Raw genomic sequence first — 9,237 nt, forward strand, 5'->3', positions numbered from 1 at the left:
TTATGGCGGTATATTCCTACACTAATTAAGTGGCTTTAAACCATCTCCACAACGCAACTCCATGAATCATAATTAAGCCTTACCGCCGAGTGCCTCTGCCAGCCACGGGGCCCCGCACACGGCCTGCTCTGCCTGCTCAGTCGTGGGAGAGGATGCACTGGAACTGTGGGTTTGAAAAGGACTTATTTTCCTGGGATCATGTCGGGATGACTCCTGGTGAATATTGGATGAGGCTTTGCACGGTTTCTCTTTTGTTTTCATAAGGAGAGAGATGAAGAGAAATACAGTGTTGATATAGGTTTATCCTCTTCTCCCTGCTGCTCTGTTGACTAGATTTAAACAGATTCCCAGGGGATGCGGGCGGGGGCGAGAGAGGTAACATGGCTGGAGCACATGGTTGCACGTGGCAATTGATGGTGAGTGTGCGGAGGAATTCGTGTGACAGCTGTTGTTCACTGGGGACTGTGTCTAACATGAGCCAGCTCGGTCCGTGGCTACCTGGGAAGGAAGACAACAGCACCAGAGGACACGTGTTTGGGAGGGCCGGAGGGACCTCCTCACTCCTGATTGTTTTGTCCTTGACGCGCTTTGCAAGTTGAACAGCTCGCCCTTCAACAATGGCCACCGTTCAGGCTACTGTCGGTTCTAGCTGGGGTCATGGCGGGATTATTGGTGCCGCTGTCAGGAGATCCCGTCCTGAGTCATGGCTCTACTGCTTGCTACTTACTTTGAGAAAGCCGTCTGGCCATCTGAGCCTCAGCTTCCTTATCTGGAGAGTTGAAGAGAACTCTAGCTGTCTCAGGACTGCTGAGAAAATGGAATGAGACAATGGATGGGGCCAATGACTTCGATGAGTTAGCAAATTCTGGGCTCTTCTTGCAGCCGTGGAGAAGGGCTCACAGGGACAGAGCTGTACTCCCTTCCAGAACTTCTCAGCACCAAAGCACTTATGTATCTACTGGCTCTGGGGTACTGGAGCTTGGAGAGGCCACCATGGGTCGGGATGGCATGCAGAGGATGACCACAGGGTGTCTGGAAAAGGTTTAGGAATCAACGTCTGGGAACCTCAATCCTAGGCTCACAGTCCTCAAACTCCTGGCCTCTGTGCTTGCTTTTCCTTTTCATGCCTCCCTGACCTCACACGGCCCCATCTCCCCACCCTGCTGCCTAGAGTCCTGCCTCCCCCCACCCAGCCCCTTCCCCAAGTCAGCAGCTCAGGCAGCAAAGGGGACAGGGGAGACTTGTCTTCTCTCTCTCTTTCTCTTTCTCCCCCCACCCAACCCTTCTCTCTGTGGAAAGATGGCCCCAGGCATTTGGAGTAAGACACTAATCAGCTAAGGACAGGTGACAGTATACCAACATCTTCAACTGAGGCCCGGGAGACACTGCTGTCCTCAGCGAAAGGACAGGGAATTGAGGGTAGGCGGATGGGAAGGAGGCAGCATTTATTTAACCTGGTTGTCACACGCAGCCCCTGGCTCCTCTGACAAGAGAATGCCATGTGAAGGCGCAGATAAGCCCAGCTGGAAAACTGACAGCAGTGAGTTGGCCCTGACTCCCCACTCGCTACTGTGGCCTGTGGATTACAGCTCTGTTAGAATAGAGAGAGGTTAGAGGCAAGAGAGGCGTCCCCCAAACACCACCTGTAGGTAGAGGGGAATGAGCCTTGTTCTTCCCGATGGGCAAAGGGCCATCCTGGGCTAGCAGGAGGTGAGAACTCCAGGGTGGGGGTGGGGGCATCCAGCTGAATTCAGATGGAGAAGAGGGACTGTTTCTTTCATAGACATGTAGGTCAGACCCAAGGTGAACTTCCTGCTGTCTGCATTGAGGAAAGGACGAGAGGGAGGAGCAGTGGGCAGGGGCTCAGCACACAGCAATGTGAGTGGGACAGCTTCTGTGGGATTGGGTGGCTGCCCCGTGCCCACGGAGCTCTGCTGGAAGCAAGAACAGCCTGCTGGCGATCTCAGCCCAAGAGGAGGACCTCTTCTGGAGGGGGAGGTAGGGAGAGGGTGGAGAGAGTACTTGACAAGGACCAGACAGCAGATGATGGGAGTGGATAGTACTCCCAGGCAACAGAGTTGGGAGCCATGGGGGCCCAGCTTAGGGAGACAGCTCCCCTCGCATATGGCATTCCCACTGACTTCTTGTGCCTGGGAAGGCCTGCGCCGTGGACATTTAAACACTTAATGCACGTCCACATGTGAACGCACATCTGTGCATGTACACCCATGTAACCACAACATGTTAGTATGAGGTTAGTCCTTGCTAGACCACCAGTTCAGGGTCACAGGGCAGCCTTTGGTATATGACTTTACCTTGCTGGGCCTCAGTGTCCTTGTCTACACAACAGCAATGAACAATCCCTTGCCTACTCACTTCAAAGAGCTGTGACGGTAAGAGACAGAGGGTGTGGAAAGCCCTCTGCAAGCTTGTAAAGACTGCTGCAGCGGTGAGGCCTAGAGAGGGCCGTGTTGCTGCCTTACCCAAGCCTCTCCCGACAAGGGAGGGACGGGCACAGTGGCAGCTCCTTGTGTCTCCTCCACCAGCATCTGGCCCGGCCCATGGGGAGGAGGATGAGTGGGAACCACTCCTCCCTTACTCTTGTCAGAGCCAAGGGGGTTGCAGGAGGGGACTCTGGGGCTGAAGCTCTCCTTCCCTCCAGCCCAGTTACACATTCAGGTCAGCTAAACCCAACTCTGTGGAGCATCCAAGGATAAATAAATCTCTGGGATCTCCCCCAGGGATAGAGAGAAATGCTGTGAGAACATGAGGACATGAAGGATGGGAATACAGTCACTAATAGGTGTCTACCATGGAGAAGAAAAAAATAAAAGAGTACATAGAAAGGACAAAATGTTGGAAGAGACAGTGACTTAACTTTTCCCCTAATTGAAGGGACATATATACCTTCAGAGGGGAAGGGGTAAAGACAGTGCTGACCAAGATGAAGAAAAACCTCATTCACAGACACATTAGAGAGATAGTTAAGTGCATCTCAGAGAGGAAACTTCCATGCAGATCACCTATAAGTAAGGAGAAATCCGAGGGACAATGAGATGACAATCAAGTGATATCTAGAAACTGTTGAAGTCTATATGTAGCTAAATATTTAAATGTGGGGGCAAAATAAAGATATCCTTTGGCATAAAGAGGTATGCAGAATGTATCCCAGCAATTAAAAAAAAAGTGAATCTAAGAAGCAAATGTAAGACAAATAAGAGTGAAAAAGAATTTATTAGATTTTACTGTTGCTTGAACAAATGATGAATATATGGCACAATCTGGAACTAAAGTCCAGATCATGTCAACATGATAGTACTCAGGAGAGATGAGAGGTGGGAAGAAACCAAAACCAAACCAAACCAAAATAGCCCAGGGGCGCCTGGGTGGCTCAGTCTGTTAAGCATCTGCCTTTGGCTCAGGTCATGGTCCCGGGGGCCTGGGATCGAGTCCTGCATTGGACTCCCTGCTCCAGCGGGGAGTCTGCTTCTCCCTCTGCCCCTCCCCTTGCTCGTGTTCCCTCTCCCTCCCTCTCTCTCTCAAATAAACCAAATAATAATAATAATAAAAAAACCCAGGGGCGCCTGGGTGGCACAACGGTTAGGCCTCTGCCTTCGGCTCAGGGCGTGATCCCGGTGTTATGGGATCGAGCCCCACATCAGGCTCTTCTGCTATGAGCCTGCTTCTTTCCTCTCCCACTCCCCCTGCTTGTGTTCCCTCTCTCGCTGGCTGTCTCTATCTCTGTCGAATAAATAAAANAATGGTTAGGCCTCTGCCTTCGGCTCAGGGCGTGATCCCGGTGTTATGGGATCGAGCCCCACATCAGGCTCTTCTGCTATGAGCCTGCTTCTTCCTCTCCCACTCCCCCTGCTTGTGTTCCCTCTCTCGCTGGCTGTCTCTATCTCTGTCGAATAAACAAAATCTTAAAAAAAAAAAAAAACCCAAATATCCCACATGTAAGAAAAATAAAAACATACTACCAAATAGTCCTTGGACTAAAGAGAAAGTTTTGAGGGAAATGATGAATTACTTAGAATTAAATGTCAAAGAAAGCTCTGCATGTCAAAATTTATGTACTACAGCTAAAGCAGGCCCATGAGGAAAATTTATAGCTTTAAATACATCTATCAGAAAACAAGAAGGGCTGAAAACAAATGAGTCATGTTTTCAAATCAAAAGGAGAGGGGGAAAAAAAAAACCAAGCAGTAGAGAAAGCCCACATAAGCAAGAAGAAAATAAGATTAGAACAGAAATCAGTGAAATAAAGAATGATGCCAAGAACAGCAAAAACAGTATAAATGAGTACTAAAAACAGAAATTTCCCTGAAAAGACAAAATGAGCATCCTTTAAAAGACCCGTAAAATAAACATCAAGAAAACAAGAGAGTAGATTTTAAAATAAACTGCAGAATTAATCCAACTCTGCAGAGCATTGGAGGGTAAGTGAGAGCGCAGGGTCCTCTCCCAGGGGTAGGAAGAAAGACCGTGAGGTAGAATTAAGGTTTTAAAATATAAAAAATAATATTAGAACAATATGCATGTATATGCAAGTATATACAGTTGACTCTCTATGAAATGTACAGATTTCTGGAAAATATGATGAAATTAACACAAGAGAAATAGAAGGCCTGCACAGACTAATAGGATGTGGGGGTAAAGGACGTCTCGTGTGCTGCTGGTGGGAATGCAAACTGGTGCAGCTGCTGTGGAAAACAGTATGGAGGTTCCTCAAAAAGTTAATAATAGAACCACCCTACGATCCAGTAATTCCACCACTGGGTATTTGTCTGAAGGAAATGAAGACAGTAACTCGAAAAGATATCCTCACCCCCGTGTTGCTGTGGAGGGGAAGCTGGGATAGAAATAACACAGTCCAGACCAATTGTGGTTACAATACTCTGCTTCCCAATTTTGCAACAGCAGACACATGTCTAGGCCCCTCCCAGGACCCCTGGAGAAGATAGCAGACCTGTATCAGATAATAGCCCTGAAAATCACAAAGGCCTCAGGCATTAACAACAAAGGCCCAAGACCACAAAGGAGAAAAAAAAAAAAAGCATTAAACTTTACAAAAACCATTAAACGAAAGACCTAAATAAAAAGAAATACTATATCCATGTTTGGAATGACTTAATTTTGGAAAGATGTCTATTAGCCCCAAATTAATTTCTACATTCAATTAAATTCCAGGAGGAATTTTGGGGAATTAAACAAAGTGAGTATAAAATTTCTATCGAAGAATCGAGATCCACAAATAGCTAATCCAATTAAAAAAGAAGCAACAAAGAAGCAACATTTATTCTGCTGATAATCAAGCCGATTACAATAAAAGTGTAATAATATAAGCAGTGTGTTATTGGCATAGGGACAGACGAATAAGCCAAAGGAATAAAATAAGGGACCAGAAACAGACCTAGACACACATTAATAAATTAAATAAAAACAAATTTAAATAAAAAAACTATAAGGGAACTCCCTATGAGAGAGGTAGCATCACAAATCAGTGAGAGAATGAATTATTTTGTAAAAGTCATCAGAAAAAAATGGTTCACTGTTTTGGAAATGAATTAAGTTGGATTGTTACTCAACACTAGATTTTTTTTTAAATTTCCAAGCAGAGAAAGACCTATAGGTGCAAAGTAAAATTATAAACACAAATGGAAGAAAATGTATTAAAAATAACTCTGAACCTCGAAGTGAGCATTTCTTTGAAACGATTTAAAAAATAACCAGACATAAACCATAAGGCACAAAATAAAAAGATTTGATCACATCGACGTTAGAGATTTTTTTTTTTTTAAACGGCATAAGCAAAGTTAACAGACAAGTAACAGACTGGGAGTAGATATTTTTCAAAGTCTAAAACTAACAAAGGTTTAATATCCAGCATATACAAAAGAACTGCAAATCCAAAAGAAAAACACAAGTGTCTAAAAGAAAAAAAGGGAAGAGGGATGTAAACAGGCCATTTCATAGAAGTGGCCATTTGAAGAGCTAATAGCTACACAAAGAATCAATTTCTTCACCCCAAATTCAAATAAGAAGGTATCATTTTACCCCCTCAGACTGGCAAAAATTAGAAAATCGGAATCCTATCAAATACGAGTGGGGAGGTGGGAAAGAGCCTTCAGGTCCTATTGGTGGAAAGTGTAACCCATGCCCAGAGAAACCCGCTGACCTTCGAACGGAGGGTCTGGCGCCCCATCGCTGCCCCTCACACACTACGGGTGTACAGCTTCGCGGAGTTTCTAGCAGATGCACAGGAGACACGTGCAAGGAGGCGTGAGTCGTGGTCAGGATCTGAACCAGCCAGGTGTCCTTCACGGGGCGGCGGGGGGGGGGGGGGGGNGGGGGGGGAGTAAAGAATGATGGAATACAGCGCGGCAGTCAGCGGTAATGAACTGTGTCTCCGTTGAGCAACTTGGGGAGATCTTGCAAGCAACCCAGAGGGAGGAATTGTAAGAGACAGAATGGAATCGATAGCGTGAAACCATTTATGTAAATTTCAAAGCAGAGCCAACACCGTGTTTTTAAAGGGTGCCCATATGCGTAGATAAATGAAACTCCAAACATGAGAATGGAAGGACATTTTAACTCCTCAGGTGGGACACAGGAGACATTCTGATGCTTTGCCTAAAGGTAGAAGGTCTGTTCCTTATTACCCAGAAATGTTTGCTGTGGAGACCCTTGCCTCATACTTTACCCCTGGGGTGCAGTTTGGGGGTGGGGTGAAGAGTCTGCTTTGCACATAACTGACAATAAGAGCAAGCTAAAGGTTTAATGGCTGTTTTTGAGGCCACCTCAAGTGTCTTCGTGTCAAAACGGATTCATCAAGATGTCACCCTCCCAGAAATAAATTAAAAGGCCCTGTGTTCCAGTAAGTTCTCTGGCCTGTGGAGGGGCTAATCTTATCTTCTCCTGTGAGAGTCATTGGCCCTGTGAATCTCTGTGCTGCTCAAACAGGTCATTTTAAAATGAGAACATTGGTCTTTTCTGGGGGACCACATCTCAAGCCGGGGCTCAGGCTTGGGGGTCCCAGTTTTCATTAGACTCCCTCGTGGGCTCACCTTGATGATACTGCCGTCTCTCTGTTTGCATTTAAAAGCAAAAGAGAAAAAAAGAAGTAAAATAAATGAGATCGGGGGGGAAAAAAGGCGAAAGGATTATTTAATAAAACAGCAGAAATCAAAACAGTAAAAACAGACAGCACTGGTAAAAAGACAAAAAGCTCTACTGGATGAGACCATTAACGGCCCAGTGAGGTTATTTGTCTAAATTAAAAATAACTAAGCCATAAAGTAGGGAGCCCGAGGTTCAGCGCGTGGAGATTCCAAAGGCTGCAGCATGGGGCCAAGCACAGGGGACTCTCCTGGCTCTCCCTTAGGCTCCAGACCCCAGGCCAGACAGGAGATGCGCTGCCTGACGGCGCAGGGCTAACGGAGAGTGTCTCCCCCTGTGAGTCTACAGTTCTGGGCTGGGAGCACGGTTCTGGCCTCACAAGTCACCTTCCCTGGCCCCTGCTCATGCATCCACCTGCCCTTTGCCCAGGTGGTCCCCGCCCTCTTCCTCCCTTCTGCCCTCCTCACTACACCTGCCTGCCCAGTAGGGAAAGGCAGAGTCACAACCTGTGGGCTCCTGTCCCCGTTCTGTCCCCTGTTGGCCAATGGGATTCTATTGCTCAAGTGGGGAGAATCATAACATTGGCCCTGCCTGCCTCCCAGGCGTCCTCTGGAACCCGACGGTGCTCTGGAAGGCTGGTGGTTTTTTCCTGATGGAGGATCAGTTCAGGACTCCCTCCCCCATGAAGCCTTAAGTGAATACTCCCACCCAGACTGAGAGTACCCGGTTATCCATGCACTGAGTGCTGTCAAGGCCCAAGATATCCCCTCCATGCCTGGAAAAGCATGGAGGTTATTACTTGGTGCTTAATAGATATTGACTGGATTGATCAAAAGGGCTTGCATTCTCATTGTTTTCCTGCCTCTCCAACCAGACTGTGAATTCTTGGAAAGATAACCCTTTTCTCTCTCCTTCCCTCCCTTCTGTTTGTCCCATCAGTTATCAAATACTTGAGCATCTACTATGTTCTGAGCCCTGTTCTAGGCCTCAGACACAGCCCTGCCCTCAGAAAGCCTGCATTCTGGGTGGCAGAGGAGGGAGGAGGCAGTTAAAAATCAAGGAATTAAACAAAGCAAAAAGAACTACAGATTCTGAGAAGTGGAGGGGTCACCAAAGAGACTGAGGAGGGAGCCACGGGTGGAGGGTGGCCAGGGTGGGCCTCTCTGGGGAAGAGGCGTTAGGGTGGGTGGGAGGATGAGGAAGGGCTGGCTGGTGGCCTCAGTGGCAGAGCTGAGGGGGAGCGGTCTGGCGAGAAGAAACCATGTCTGCCCTGGCCCCCGAGTGTCGAAGTCGGGAAAGGTAGCCCGTAGGACTGGAGCAGGAGGAGGCTGAAGGAAGGGAGGTGAAACTCGTGACGGAATCCAGAGCCAAATTACGTGGCAGGTCCCTGTGGGCCAAGAAAGGGGTGTGGATTTTCTTTCCAGGGCAACAAGGAGCCACAGAGGGATTTTAATCTGGAGAACAGTGTAATCTATTTTATACTTCAGAGACGCTCTCTCTCAGGGATTGAAGAGGTTGTTAGACACGGTGAGGATGGGATCCATCGGTGAGGATGTGGGACATTCTACAGTCCAGACGGCCTGCTTGAACAAGTTTGGGGGGGGGCAGTTAATGACTCAGAAGGCTCGGGAGACATTGGCCAAATGCAATGAACCGGCCTTGTTTGCATCCTGATTTGAACCAACCAACTGTAAAAAGTCGTTTTTGAGGCAACTGGGGAAACCTAGAGTGAGTATTAGGTAATACTAAGGAGCCATTGCTAATTTTGTTAGGCGTGTTAATGGCATGGTAATTAGGAGAAAGGAAAAGAAGTCCTTATCTGCTAGAGATACAAATTGAAGTCTTTGCAGGTGAAATGAAATGATGTCTGAGATTTGCTTTAAAATACTGCAGAAAAAAAATCTGTGTCTGGGAGAATAGATGAAACGAGATTAACAAAATGTTGATAGGTTTTGAAGCTGGGTGATGGTACATGGGGGTTCATTACACCAGCTTCTGAAATTTTCCATAATAAAAAGTGAAAAAAATAAAGAATTTTTTTAATGGGAGGAATTGGAAGGAAACCATCTGTGGACACTCCGCTCACTGCCCCGGGCGTATGCCCAGCCTGCCTCAAGC

The sequence above is a fragment of the Ailuropoda melanoleuca genome, chromosome 8 (genome assembly GCF_002007445.2).
Source record: "Ailuropoda melanoleuca isolate Jingjing chromosome 8, ASM200744v2, whole genome shotgun sequence".
NCBI lineage: Eukaryota > Metazoa > Chordata > Mammalia > Carnivora > Ursidae > Ailuropoda > Ailuropoda melanoleuca.